This window comes from Staurois parvus, unplaced genomic scaffold (assembly GCF_062004578.1).
Source record: "Staurois parvus isolate SC_StPar_1 unplaced genomic scaffold, SC_StPar_1.0 ptg000184l, whole genome shotgun sequence".
NCBI lineage: Eukaryota > Metazoa > Chordata > Amphibia > Anura > Ranidae > Staurois > Staurois parvus.
In genome coordinates, this window is record NW_028317980.1 from 2,296,853 (window position 1) to 2,312,065 (window position 15,213).

The following is a 15,213-nucleotide window of genomic DNA, read 5'->3' on the forward strand; positions in this document are numbered from 1 at the left end:
AGTCCGCCCCTGGCCTGGGGTTATTACAGCCCTTAACAATCTAATGGGCATCTCACTGTATGTTGACTCCATTATATGTATCTTGGGACACCATGATTCTTCCTCTTTAGATGAATATGAGTGGTGGTCTCCAGAACATTATTTATAGTTTGCAGATCGTTGGCCATCAAATGGATCTCAGTGACCCATCCCTCCTTAGATGACCACTTACAAGACCTGAATAGGAGTATAGTGTATAAGATCCACACTTATTTTCTATGAAATGCCATGCTTAAATCTGACCAATTAGATCTGTTGCCAACAAGACCACACTGTTACTTGAGATGTATAGTTGTTTGTTACCTCAGTCCTTCCATTTTCATACTGAAATAAATGTAAATTTGGACTGTATACTCATTTACTTGTACTAGATGAATATTAGATGACCTTGAGCTGTATTAGACAGTATGTTTTTATGTTTTCTGCCTAACAAGTTGTGTCTCTGTACTTGTTATTAAAAAAAAAAACCTTCATAAATAAAATATGATTAAAAAAAAGATTGTCTGTACCTGAATCATCAAAACTAGACTTTTTCAAAGGGAACAGGAAACTGTGTTTGGAGAAAGTAATAAATGCCCATTATTTGTTTTGGGAAGGACGCTAGGCGTAGTAATTTTTTAAGAGGAGAAACTTGTAAATCCAGAGTTTGCGACCAAAGTTGTGCCTAAACAGCATATTGAAGAGAGAGTTACCTTATTTAAATTATGGTTCGTCATATCAAGCTTATGTTTCAGGTGGTCAAAAGAGACAAATGTACCGTTATCATATAGTCGGCGTATATATTTATTCCCTTACGGACCCACTATAGTGCAGCTGAAAGAATTTTAATTCTGATGTTGGACCAAAGAGGTGTCCTAAGTGTAATCAATGAGTTAATGTAACGGACCACCTGACAGCACCTCTATCAGTCCACTGATAGAGCCTCCCCACAGTGCAGAGTCTAAGTACCGGAACACTTGTTCACCAGGGCCCCTGATGGTGGGGATGGACTTGGAGCGTTCCGGGACCAGGTCGCAGCTCCCGGGTATCTCTACCAGAGGTTGAGGAGTCTGCCAGAGGCTCCTGTGGGTTAAGAGTCTGATGTGAGGGAGCCCGGGGATCCCTGAGGGATGGATGAGCAAGATCAGAGTCAAACAGGCCGTGTCAGTAACTAGCGGGTCGGTGCGGTACAAGACGGTAGGCAAGGGATAGTCGGGTCACACGCAGGGTCAATACCAGAGGATCAGATCTATAAGGGAGCATCCAGGAGCAGAGTCAGGCAAGCCAAAGGGGTCAGGACAGGAGAAGGCAACAAGGTCAGACAATCCAGATCAGAGTACTCACAACACAGGCAACAGGTGTCAGGGCTCCCAGGTGTGACCAGAGGTGTGTGGCTGACGCAGGGAAAAGCAGACCTCAGATATGTTATAAACAATATAATTTATTAACACTAACAATACAAACATAAACGCAGTGCAATACTAAAAACATAATACAGTGCAAACAAACCAAACCAACCACCCACAGATAACAGTACATACAAGCAAGCGTCGTCAGGCAGGCCAGGTCAATATCAATAGGGCAGGTAGGTACAGGGGGAGCAAGCGGAGATTGGTCGGGTCACAGGCCAGGTTCAGCAGGTAGCAAGCAGCGTAGTACAGAGGGTCAGGCAGAGGGATGGTCAGGGTCACAAGCCAGGGATCAGAACAGGCACCGGGCCCCCGGGCGGAGCGGCAGGCACCGGGCCCCCGGGCGGAGCGGCAGGCAGCGGGCCCCCGGGCGGGGCGGCAGGCAGCGGGCCCCCGGGCGGGGCGACAGGCAGTGGGCCCCCGGGCGGGGCGACAGGCACCGGGCCCCCGGGCGGGGCGACAGGCACCGGGCCCCCGGGCGGGGCGACCGGCATCGGGTCCCCGGGAGGGGCGGGCGCCGGGCCCCCAGGCGGGGCGACAGGCATCGGGCCCCCAGGCGGGGCGACAGGCATCGGGCCCCCAGGTGGGGCGACAGGTCTCGGGCCCTCAGGCGGGGCGGCGGGAGCCGGACCCCCAGGTGGAGCGACAGGTTTCGGGCCCTCAGGCGGAGCGGCGGGCGCCGGACCCCCAGGTGGAGCGACAGGTCTCGGGCCCCCAGGCGGAGCGACAGGTCTCGGACCCCCAGGCGGAGCGGCGGGCGCCGGACCCCCAGATGGAGCGACAGGTCTCGGGGCCTCAGGCGGAGCGGCGGGCGCCGGACCCCCAGATGGAGCGACAGGTCCCGGGCCCTCAGGCGAAGCGGCGGGCACCGAGTCACCAGGCACGACAGTGGGCATAGAGTCAACTGGCAGAACAGCGGGCACCGAGTCGTCTGGCAAGACTGCGGGCATCGAGTCGTCTGGCAAGACTGCGGGCACCGAGTCGTCTGGCAAGACTGCGGGCACCGAGTCGTCTGGCAAGACTGCGGGCATCGAGTCAACTGGCGGAACAGCGGGCACCGAGTCGTCTGGCAAGACTGCGGGCACCGAGTCGTCTGGCAAGACTGCGGGCACCGAGTCGTCTGGCAAGACTGCGGGCACCGAGTCGTCTGGCAAGACTGCGGGCACCGAGTCGTCTGGCAAGACTGCGGGCATCGAGTCCACTGGCGGAACAGCGGGCACCGAGTCGTCTGGCAAGACTGCGGGCACCGAGTCGTCTGGCAAGACTGCGGGCACCGAGTCGTCTGGCAAGACTGCGGGCACCGAGTCGTCTGGCAAGACTGCGGGCATCGAGTCAACTGGCGGAACAGCGGGCACCGAGTCGTCTGGCAAGACTGCAGGCACCGAGTCGTCTGGCAAGACTGCGGGCACCGAGTCGTCTGGCAAGACTGCGGGCACCAAGTCGTCTGGCAAGACTGCGGGCATCGAGTCGTCTGGCAAGACTGCGGGCACCGAGTCGTCTGGCAAGACTGCGGGCACCGAGTCAACTGGCGGAACAGCGGGCATCGAGTCAACTGGCAGAACTGCGGGCACCGAGTCGTCTGGCAAGACTGCGGGCATCGAGTCAACTGGCGGAACAGTGGGCACCGAGTCGTCTGGCAAGACTGCGGGCACCGAGTCGTCTGGCAAGACTGCGGGCACCGAGTCGTCTGGCAAGACTGCGGGCACCGAGTCAACTGGCGGAACAGCGGGCATCGAGTCAACTGGCGGAACAGCGGGCACCGAGTCGTCTGGCAAGACTGCGGGCACCGAGTCGTCTGGCAAGACTTCGGGCACCGAGTCGTCTGGCAAGACTGTGGGCACCGAGTTGTCTGGCAAGACTGCGGGCACCGAGTCGTCTGGCAAGACTGCGGGCACCGAGTCGACTGGCAAGACAGTGGGCTCCGAGTCAACAGGCACGACAGTGGGCACCGGGTCATCAGGTATCGGATTGTCTGGCTCGACAGCGGGCATCGGGTCACCAGGTATGACAGCAGGCACTGGGTCACCAGGCATCAGGTCATTTGGCTTGCCAGCGGGCACCGCGTCATCTGGCAAGGCAGTGGGCACCGGGTCACCAGGTATGACAGCGGGCTCTGAGTCAATTGGCACGACAGCGGGCACTGGATCAGGTACCGGATCATCTGGATCAACAGCGGGCATCGAGTCAACTGGCCTAATAGGATCGTCGGGCTGGATCAGTTCATCATGCTGAGTAGCGGCATCAGGCTGAAGAGAGGCATCAGGCTGAAGAGAGGCATCCGGCTGAAGAGAGGCATCCGGCTGAAGAGAGGCATCCGGCTGAAGAGAGGCATCCGGCTGAAGAGAGGCATCAGGCTGAAGAGAGGCATCAGGCTGAAGAGAGGCTTCAGGCTGAGCAGAGGCTTCAGGCTGAGTAGAGGCTTCAGGCTGAGTCACGGAAGGCAGGTTCACCGGTTTGGATACTGGCAGGATGGTATTAGTTGGAAAGAATTTTCGCTTTTTTCTGGTTTTAACTACTGGAGCACTGCAAGTAAACGCAGGTCTGCAAACGAATGGAGCAGCTGGAGACAGAGAAAAACTGGAGGATGGAACAGGAGAGGGAGCAGTTGCTACAGAGGGCTTTTTTACAGGGTTAAAGGCAGGATAGGTGCAGCGAGTGGGAACAGGGTACTGACATGCGGTAGATAGCCAAGTATACTGGGCTGTAACTGGAGGAGCTGGTGGGAATACAGGAGTAGAGTTAGAAGCAGGACTGGGTTTTTGTAAGCTGACTGAGGCTGGGTGCAACAAATCTGTCCATGTCTGCAGTATGGGTTGAACAAAGCTGAGCTTACACAAAGCCTGTCTGACCAAAGACTGCACTGCGTTTATACAATCTCTTAGTGTCTGTGGTGAACATGTGGAATAACGCTCCAGAAAGTAACCCACATCATCCTCTAATAACCACACCAGGGACTCTACCTGGTCTGCACTAAATGGTGGCAAAAATTCATCCCTGCATTCGGGGGTACCAGATGAAACCAACTCTGCACAAACCTCAATCAAAGGCTGCACCTCAGAGAACTCTGTGCCCTGATCTACTAGAACATGAGCGAGCCGTATACATTCTAGTAGTTGATCCCTGGGATACTCCTTCAGAGTTTGATAAGCATACTCCCTGTCATCAAACACTAGCAGATATAAATACACAACCTCATCCAGATCCATCCTTCCCAGCAACAAGCCAAGATGGCTTCCCTGTGCAGCCACTTCTGGTCAGGATTGGCCTTGGTGTAATGTCAGGGCTCCCAGGTGTGACCAGAGGTGTGTGGCTGACGCAGGGAAACGCAGACCTCAGATATGTTATAAACAATATAATTTATTAACACTAACAATACAAACATAAACGCAGTGCAATACTAAAACATAATACAGTGCAAACAAACCAAACCAACCACCCACAGATAACAGTACATACAAGCAAGCGTCGTCAGGCAGGCCGGGTCAATATCAATAGGGCAGGTAGGTACAGGGGGAGCAAGCGGAGATTGGTCGGGGTCACAGGCCAGGTTCAGCAGGTAGCAAGCAGCGTAGTACAGAGGGTCAGGCAGAGGGATGGTCAGGGTCACAAGCCAGGGATCAGAACAGGTAGCAAGCAGCGTAGTACAGAGGGTCAGGCAGAGGGATGGTCAGACAAGCCAGGGATCAGAGCAGGGTCAGCAGAGAATCAGACAGGAACAGAGAGCAGGAACAGGATACAGGGCCCAAGAGAACACAACACCAAGGCAGAGTCTGCAAGTCTGGCCATCGCTTAAATACCCCAGCATAATCAGTTCCAGGTGTTAGCTGGCTGCAAAGTTGAGTCTCTGATTGCTGGGAGCACCCGCTGGCCAGCCCTGGTACTGCAGATCAAAAGGCAGGTGAGTCCCACCATTGCTGGCTAGTCCATTCCTGACAACAGGATACGCAAAGACCCTTCGGCAACAAGTGTCTGTGCAGGGCTGGTTTAAGTAGCCCGCCCTGCACCTGACAGGCGCAGCCTAGGTCCTAGTGCCTGCCCAGTACTGTCATAGATGACGGGTGCGCCTGGGTCCTAGTGCCCTGCCGCCCGCATGTCTTGACAGACACCTACGCATGTGTAGACCCATGCGTCGCGATGGTCCCTGACAGTTAACTTGTTGGCAGGCTGCCTTGCGCATAGCCATACTGAGCAGCTAAGCCAGTCCCCAAAGTAATTGACCTTCTGGGCAATATGATACCTTTGCCCACAACATTTCCTGATGTATGGGTGGCAGGTGGAGACTGACCCCCTCTCCGCCATGCTGGCTACACGGCTTCACCCCCTTCACTCCCAGGGGTTCCAGATGCTGGCCTCATCGTTCTCTGGCCCGACAGCCAGGGGAAACTCCCCCACTCTCCTAATAGCAGCAATGTGACTGAATAAAGGCATCACGAGGCTGCATGTAGTTAACCTCCCTGGCGGTATTCCTGAGTGTAGCTCGGGGTAAAGTTTCAGTACCAAAAGCGGTAACCCTGAGCTACACTCGGGCTTACCATGCGGCGCTGCTCGGGGATCTATTCTTAACTTACCTTGTCCTGCGCTCCCGCGATGTCCCTCCTGCAGTGTCCCCGGCAATGTCCTCCGGCAGATGCCGGCATCTGTCATCTGGGTTCGGGACGTACAGGGGACGGAACGGCGGGAAATTTGAAAATGACAAAAAGCGATATTCACTAAATACACTAAAATCACGTAGTAAAACATTCCTGTAACAAACCATTTCACATACATTTTGTCCCGAGTGCTTTGTCCTGTCCCCTGCCTGCATTTTTCCTGTTCTTTCTGCCTGGAAACTGAGAAACGTCCATGGCGTCCAAAAAGCGTCCCTTTAGGTCAAAAGCGGTTTTAGACCGGCTAGAGAACAGCGATAGTAAATCAGAACCACTTGCAGAATTGAGTGATAATGATTCGTGGGGGAAATTCCTCATCAGACACTGAAAACGATTTTGCGACTTTGCTCAGTGATGTGCAAACTTGGCGCTATATTTCAAATTTCATTGTTTTGTTTGATTATATTATTGAATTAAATTTAACAGGCTGAACTGCTGTAATACTGACACTCAGTGGCTGAATATCTCCTTGCCATGGGAACTCTGCCATACTGAAGTTTCTATCTGCCAAACCCAGCTCTGATGAAGAAGGGAGCACCCTTCGAAACGCGTTAGCCTTCATCCCCCCCCCTTTTTGATTTACCTGTAACCCTTTTTGGATTATGGTTACTTATGCCTGTTATACAATCATTTTGTGAGTATATTTCCTTATTAATAAAATTAGTCACTATTTATTGAGGTAATGCGCAAGGTTTGTGCGCTCTTTCTTTCATCTTCCTGTACTGAAGCAGGGGCGGACTGACAACTCATGGGGCCCCCCGGGCAATAGGGGATCATGGGGTCCCTGTGTCCTTGCCCAAACTCAAAAAAGCCTATGAAAAAGGTACCAGGGGCATCTCATAGGGCCCCCTACTGACCCCGGGCCCTCGGGCAGTGCCCGAGTTTCCAAATGGTCAGTCCGCCCCTGTACTGAAGTCAAACACAGTGAACATGCTTACAGGAGGGAAAATACTGGGATGAGCTCAGCATTGTGCAGCTGTATTATTATTATACAGTATTTATATAGCGCCAAAGGGTTTGCTCAGCGCTGTACAAAGGCAGGGGGACAAGACATGAGACAAGACAGAGACAGTGCGATACACGAGGGGTTCAAGGGCCCTGCTCTTTCAAGCTTACAATCTAGGAGGGAGGGGAAAGTGGTACAGGAGGAAGTGGCTGTGGGGGATGAGGTGGTGGGAGGAGTGGAGGTCAGATGTTAGGTGAGGGAGGGGTAGGCCTCCCTGAAGAGGTGGGTCTTCAGGGTGCCCCTAAAGGTGGTGAGGGTGGGTGACAGTCTGATGGATTGGGGTAGGGAATTTCAGAGGATGGGGGAGGTCCTGGAGAAGTCTTGCAGTCGGGCGTGGGAGGAGGAGATCAGGGAGCTAGAGAGTAGGAGGTCCTGAGAGGAGAGAAGGGCACGGATAGGGTAGTATCTTCCTTGTCCAATCAGCAGTATTGGGTGGGTCCTTGACCAAGCTGTATTGCTTACCTGCAGTAGAGAAATGATAGGTCACAGGCTTGGTTGTGCTGTATGGCGGGGCTGTCTAATTTGCAAGACTAGCTGAATGATTCTAAATGATTCACATACTGTATATACTGTATATCTCATCTGTTTCATTGACTGTTTCTCATAATTCAGCGTTAAGATTAGAAACCAAAATAAATAAATAAAAAATACCAGATGCAAGCAAGAACATATCAATGAAGATGTCAGATCATATATTATGTACTATTTTTCAGCAAATGTAAACTTGCAAAATAAAAATAAAAATAAAGGAGCTGGAAAATCCAATAAACATTTGGCAATGAGTAGGCAATTTTCTGCATTGCTATAAAAGTTCAGATTGAATGATTTTTAAATTCCTCAGAATTTGAAATTGAATCCTAGTATGCATGAAGTGTATAAATCTATGTAATGCCTACCTAAGCTGTAGGTCGGCGTACGTATATTTTATGAACACTTAAGTGAACCCCATGTTGGGTTTTTTTTTTTCCCACTTACCCTCCAGAGGATTTACCCCCCTTCCTGACCAGGCCATTTTTTGCGATACGGCACTGCATTACTTTAACTGACAATTGCGCGGTCATGCAACGCTGCACCCAAAATGAAATTCACGTCCTTTTTTCCCCACAAATGGAACATTCTTTCAGTGGTATTTGTCATAAATTTAAGCCAAAATGTATTCTGTGACATGTCTTTGCTAAAAACAAAATCCCAATACATGTAAATTAATTGGTTTACGTGAAACTTATAGTGTCTACAAATGGCAGTATAGATAATGGGATTTTTTTTATACTTGTAATCAGTCACTTATAGCAGGACTGCGGCTGCCATTCTGACACTGGGGGGACTGACTAATTGTCACTGACATCCTCAGTGACACTAAGTACAATGTCAGTGCTTTTTATTAGCACTGATCACTGTATAATGGCACTGGGCAGGAAGGGTTTAACATCTGGGACAATCAAAGGGTTAACTGTGTGCTGTTTTACTATGTTGTCTGTGTGTGCTTTTCTATGTCAGCATGCTGCTGTGTATTGCTCTTCTGCAGAGCAATACAAAGCAGCATGCTGGTACCAGGGGCAGACTGACCATTTGGAAACTTGGGCACTGCCCGAGGGCCCAAGGTCAGTAGGGGGCCCCATGAGATACCCCAGGTACCTTTTTCATAGGCTTTTTTGAGTTTGGGCAAGAACACAGGGGCCCCATGATCCCTTATTGCCCGGGGGCCCCATGAGTTGTCAGTCCGCCCCTGCCTGGTGCTGAACAGGGAGAGATCTGCATTGTTTACATACAGACCTTACCTCTGTCAGTGTTCCTCGGAAATCACCAGGTGCCTGCGGGGAATCTCCGGCCGGGACCCTGTAGCCGCCAATGGTGGCGCAGGTAGGGTGGCGCATGGGCCCCCTAGCCGGAAATACAAAGTCATGTATATATACACGTGATTTTGCACAGCCCTACCACCCTGTAGCAGTAGTTCTGCTATAGGGCGGTCGGGAAGTGGTTAAAAGGATAGTACACCTCAATTGCACAAAGAAAAATCTGGAGTAGGCTCCCCCTAATAATGTATACCAGAACCCTATCTTAGCATGTAACTGGCCAGGAAAGGGGAGGGGACAGCAAGTGTGTGATCCAGACCAGGCCATTTGCTCCCCATGCGATAATCCCTTGTAAAGGGAGGCAGCAATGCTGTCCCCCCACTTTTACGGCACCTTATCCTCATGTTCATGGGAACAATGCCCTCATCCCAACATCCTGTGCCCCAAAAGAGATGTGAGGGTCTGCGATTGGGACTTATCAGAATATTTGGCCCTCCAACCTTTGTGACTGTTGCCCTTCAAGCCACATTAACCCTAGGTTCACATTTGTGCAGGTGGTGCCTCTGTGGATCCACACGAAAATCCGTGCAGCCGCACCACCCGCACAGAGAAATGCAGACCTACTGGCGGGTGCCATTATTTCTAATGGCATGCCGCCCGCCCTGGAAAACGCAACCGTACTGGGAACCCAGGTTCCCGTGTGGGCTGCGTTTACCAAAGAAGTGCAGGGACTTCTTCCCTGCGTGGCACGGGAGTCCATTCAAATGAATGGGCTCTCATGCCTGTGCAAAATGTGGCCCACACGGCTGCATAGATCTAACTATTTTGCTGCCAGGTCTGTACGTTGTACAGATCAGACAACGGGGGGGTTTACATACAATCCGATGGCTGCAGCCACCAGGATAGTGTGAAAAACTGACAATCAGACTCCTGCCTGTCAGGTAGAAGCATTCGGGTGGCTGAGCTACCGCCCAATTGCTTCAACACACCCGGTAACGACCCCCCCCCATGCAAGTGCACCACCCCCCGCCATGAATTTCAGGTTTTGCTTGTCCATCTGCGGGCCCGGGATCAGGGGCGGACTGACAACTCATGGGGCCCCCGGGCAATAGGGGATCATGGGGCCCCTGTGTCCTTGCCCAAACTCAAAAAAGCCTATGGAAAAGGTACCAGGGGCATCTCATGGGGCCCCCTACTGACCCCAGGCGCTCGGGCAGTGCCAGAGTTTCCGCCCCTGTGCAATACACATTACATATTGCCAGGCAGGCCAGAATGAGAGCAATGATTCTAGAACAAGACCTCCTCCGTAACACTAAACTGATGACCTGTAGGGGGCTTTTGAAGCACCCCCTGTAGGAAATATATAGTTCTGACATTTGTTGCCATTTCATAGGCACACACAAATTTAGGGTTTGACATGTTGGGTATCTTTTTACTCTGTGCACAACCTTGTCTTTCAGGGTTTGACATGTTGGGTATCTTTTTACTCTGTGCACAACCTCATCTTTCAGGGTTTGACATGTTGGGTATCTTTTTACTCGGTACACAACCTCATCTTTTATATTTTACCAAAAATTTGGGTAATTTATTGTGTTTGTTTGACCTAAAATTCACTTTAGTGTGTTTTTTGCTGAAATTTTGCGTTTCCTAGACCTCCGCTGTAATATCATATGACACAAAATTGGAATGCCCACTATTTTATTCTCACGGGTGTCAAACTGGCAGCCCTCTAGCTGTTGCCAAACTACAAGTCCCATGAGGCATTGCAAGACTGACATTTACAAGCATGACTCCCAAAGGCAGAGGCATGATTGGGCTTGTAGTTTGGCAACAGCTGGAGGGCCCCCAGTTTGACACCCCTGCTCTAGGGTGTCTGCTTTAGGAAAATATATACTGTTTGGGGGTTTTGTGTAATCTTAAGTCTAAGATAATTTTTTTTTCTTAATATGTGTGCAAATAAATGCGCAAGCAGCGAACGGGTTAAAAGACCCATTCCCCAATGAATGGTGTTTAGGTATTGATTTATTTATTGTTTGCATTGGTACATGTCTCCCATGGGAGTGCCCAGCTACCTGTGCCCAGAAACAGCAACAAGAGCCATTGGCTTTTGTCAATCACAGCCAGTGAAAAGGGAGCGGGGGGAGCTGAGCCTTGCACTGTGCTTCTATGGACACACAGAGCGGGGCTTGGTAGCGAGCACACCCCAGTGTTCCATAGCAAGTGGCTTGCTCTGGGGGGGGGGGGGGGACTCAGCAAAGGGGAGGAGCCAGGAGCACTGGCAGGAAGACCTGAGAAGAGGAGGATCGGGGCTGCTCTGTGCAAAACCATTACACAGAGCAGGTAAGTATAGCATGTTTTTTTCTTTTCCTTTGCAATCACTTTAAATATGGTTGACAGATTACATTTAAACACGAAGATACTAAGACCAAAATATGTTTCTTTTGTTCTTCACAGGTACACAGCTCATTGTGGAAGACTGGTAGACTGAGTGACATGACACTAATGGGTGGCTCCTGATCTTTGAGTGCATGTGTATGGCAGACATATCAGGTGAGTGATGTCCTATCTTGTAGGTACTGTAGAACGAAAGCCCAGGAAAGGAGAAAGAGAAAAAAGGTTTGTCTTCCTTGGACCTTCTGGGCCAGCAAACCTCAAACAGGGTTCTGTGGAACACTAAGGTTCCTCCAGGACTGGATAGGGGTTTTTATTGAGCAGGGGCTAACTGACTTCCCCATCTGATGGGATGGACCAATGATGGACTAATCTCACTAGGGGTTCCCTAAGACCTGAAAATTATTTCAAGGGTCCCTCTGGGTTGATAAGGCTGAGAAAGGCCGTTGGACTGGACTCTGGACGCTTGCAGAGTGCTAGCAGGTCATGTGACTCTTGGACAGCTATAGCATCCAAGAGCCTCAAGTGTGCAGGGCAGACATGCGCATGTGCCAACATCGCCCGTATAGTTCTCTTTTATTACTGGAAACAGCTCCAGGTAATGAAGTGTTAAGGAGGACTCCGGCCACACATCAGCCCAATGGGTTTTGTTTAAGGTTTAATTAATTTCACGTAAAGTGATCAATAAAGTGTTACTAAATCCACAACAGTAAAATCAGTCTGTATATGCAGTAAAGCGTGCTTGTTATACACACTGTGGAACCCAAGGGGTTAATCCTCTGCATTGTGTAAAAGTGCTGTTTGATCCTGTCTTCTCTGATCCTCCCCTTCTTCCAATGTTCCCCTCCTATCTCCTGATAAGACATAATGTGTGGAGTCACTCTGCACATGCTCAGTGTGTATTGTTAGAGAGGTTTCTTTTTTTCTTGGGACAGTGCATGTGATCAGCACAGCGCCAATCAGCACTGTCCAGACATAGGTCAGGGGTCCTGAATCTTCCTAGAGCAGAATGAAAACTCCTCCTATAAGCTTTAACCAGTGCGGGGCTGGAAACGGACAGAAGTCACAGGACTGCTATATACTGCTGATAAGAAAAGGTATTTAGCAGTTTATATTTACTAAAATAATCACCTTTCCTTGCAGTAAAGCATGCTTGTTATACTCACTGTGGAACCTAAGGGGTTAATCCTCTGCATTGTGTTAGAAGGCTGTTTGATCCTTTCTTCTCTGATCCTGCCTCTCTCTTATCCCCAATCCATCTGCTGATAGAATAGAGCCTTGGGGGCAAGCTGCACATGCTCAGTTTGGTGTGTATTGCTAGAGAGTTTTTTTTTATCTTGGGAGAATACATGTGATCAGCACAGGGCCAATCAGACAAAGGGTCAGGGGTTATGCAGCCTCATATTACAGTCAGAACAGAATTAAAACTCCTACAAGCTTTATTCAGTGCTCAGCCAGACACTGATAGAAGTCACCAGACTGCTATATACTGTTGATGAGAAAAGGTATTTAGCAGTTTACATTTACTAAAATAATTGCATTTCCATGTTGTGTGTACTGTGGGAGACCAGATATAGTGAATGTAGGGTCCGGGGAGACAAGATATAGTGAATGCAGGGTCCGGGGAGACCAGATATAGTGAATGCAGGGTCCGGGGAGACAAGATATAGTGAATGCAGGGTCCTGGGAGACCAGATATAGTGAATGTAGGGTCCTGGGAGACCAGATATAGTGAATGCAGGGTCCTGGGAGACCGGATATAGTGAATGCAGGGTCCGGGGAGACCAGATATAGTGAATGCAGGGTCCGGGGAGACAAGATATAGTGAATGCAGGGTCCTGGGAGACCAGATATAGTGAATGTAGGGTCCTGGGAGACCAGATATAGTGAATGCAGGGTCCGGGGAGACCAGATATAGTGAATGCAGGGTCCAGGGAGACCAGATATAGTGAATGCAGGGTCCAGGGAGACCGGATATAGTGAATGCAGGGTCCGGGGAGATCAGATATAGTGAGTGCAGGGTCCGGAGAGAATAGATATATTGAATGCAGGATCCGGAGAGAGCGGATATAGTGAATGTGGGGTCCGGGGAGACCAGATGTAGCGAATACAGGGTCCGGGGAGACCGGATTTAGTGAATGCAGGATCCAGGGAGAGCGGATTTAGTGAATGCAGGATCCGGGGAGAGCGGATATAGTGAATGCAGGGTCCGGGGAGACCAGATATAGTGAATACAGGGTCCGGGGAGAGCAGATATAGTGAATGCAGGGTCCTGGGAGACCAGATATAGTGAATACAGGGTCCGGGGAGACTAGATCTAGTGAATGCAGGGTCTGGGGAGACCAGATATAGTGAATGCAGGGTCCGGAGAGACTAGATATAGTGAATGCAGGATCCGGGTAGAGCGGATATAGTGAATGCAGGGTCCGGGGAGACCAGATATAGTGAATGCAGGGTCCGAGTACACCAGATATAGTGAATGCAGGGTCCGGGGAGACCAGATATAGTGAATGCAGGGTCCGAGTACACCAGATATAGTGAATGCAGGGTCCGGGGAGACCAGATATAGTGAATGCAGGGTCCGGGGAGACCAGATATACTGAATGCAGGGTCCTGGGTTTAGTAACACTTTAAGCTTCACTTTCATTAAATGATTGCCTATGTAATGTATGCAAATTATCTGATAAACATTTTCAGCAGAGTGACACTCTGTTAGATACATTTTGCAAGAATTCACCCATCCTTGACAAATTTAGGCCGTGCTTTTTTAATACAGCAATTTTCTTTGCTCAACATCACCATCACATGGTCTTAATGCAGTATTTTTTCTGAAACACTTTAACCAGAAAAAATACCAGATTATGGCCACTAGATGGAGCTGACAGTCCTAACAGATCACTGTATTTTAAGAAAATATGTCTGGAATTCATCAAGATTGGGCAAATTCATGTCACATTCATCCAACAATTTTTTTTTTTTATAAATAAACCCCCATAAAGTCCTCCAGTTCAGCAATCTGCTATATTCCCAGTTGGTAAACAGACTGTCCAGTAGACTGTACAACAACACCTGAAAAAACTCCCCACAATGTAACTAGACAGTCCCAGCTTCTTTATCCACTCCCAGAATTACAGCATTAGGGCAGCACAGTGGCTAAATGGTTAGCACTTCTGCCTGGCAGTACCAGCGTCGTTGGTTCGAATCCCAGCCACGGCACCACCTGCCTGGAGTTTGCATGTTCTCCCTGTGCCTGTGTGGGTTTTCTTCGGGTACTCCGGTTTCCTCCCACACTCCAAAGACATGCTGGTAGGTGAATTGGATCCTGTCTAAATTGGCCCTAGTATGTGTATGTATGAATGTAAGTTAGGGACCTTAGATTGTACACCCCTTGAGGGTTAGGGACTGATGTGAATGTACAATATATATGTAAAGTGCTGTGTAAATTGATGGCGCTATATAAGTACCTGAAATAATAATATTATCTTGCTGCATATAAGGAATTTTACCCAACGTGGAACTTTAGAATATATGTGTACCGCTGCTCAAAGTAGAGAGACTCCCAATCTCCAAGCACAACTCCTCCTGTAGGTGCTAGTCCAGCTCATGTGCTGCATAGATGAAAACAAAGGAGGTCCGATAGGCTGCACTCCAAACAACCCACCCTATTGAACCAAGATAAAACCAATACAGACAATGGGAATACAGTGGGGAACTGGCAGGTAAACGCGTTTCACTCTAAAGACAGCGCGTATTCATTACCCAGTGGACCCATGTACAAAGTGTTGGGTTTAAGCACCAGCAATAGATGTTCCTCCTAATCAACAATGGGTCCATCTCCTGCTACACCAAACCGATTTAACCACTTGGTCACCATGTTATAGCAGAATGATGGCTACAGCGCGGTTATCCAGTTCTGGGAAGACGTCATATGATGTTCTCCCAGAATGTGT

At 49.8% G+C, this 15,213-nt stretch overlaps 1 protein-coding gene across 7 annotated transcripts in view; it reads left to right on the top strand.

The window, feature by feature from the left end:
* LRRC4C (leucine rich repeat containing 4C) overlaps nt 1-15,213 on the top strand; it is a 1,157,007-nt gene that overhangs the window by 515,891 nt on the left and 625,903 nt on the right. For all 7 annotated transcript variants that reach the window (XR_016312708.1, XR_016312706.1, XR_016312707.1 and 4 more), the window contains one exon: nt 11,327-11,422. The gene's annotated coding sequence lies outside the window, so the exon portion shown is untranslated. The remainder of the gene's footprint in view (nt 1-11,326; nt 11,423-15,213) is intronic.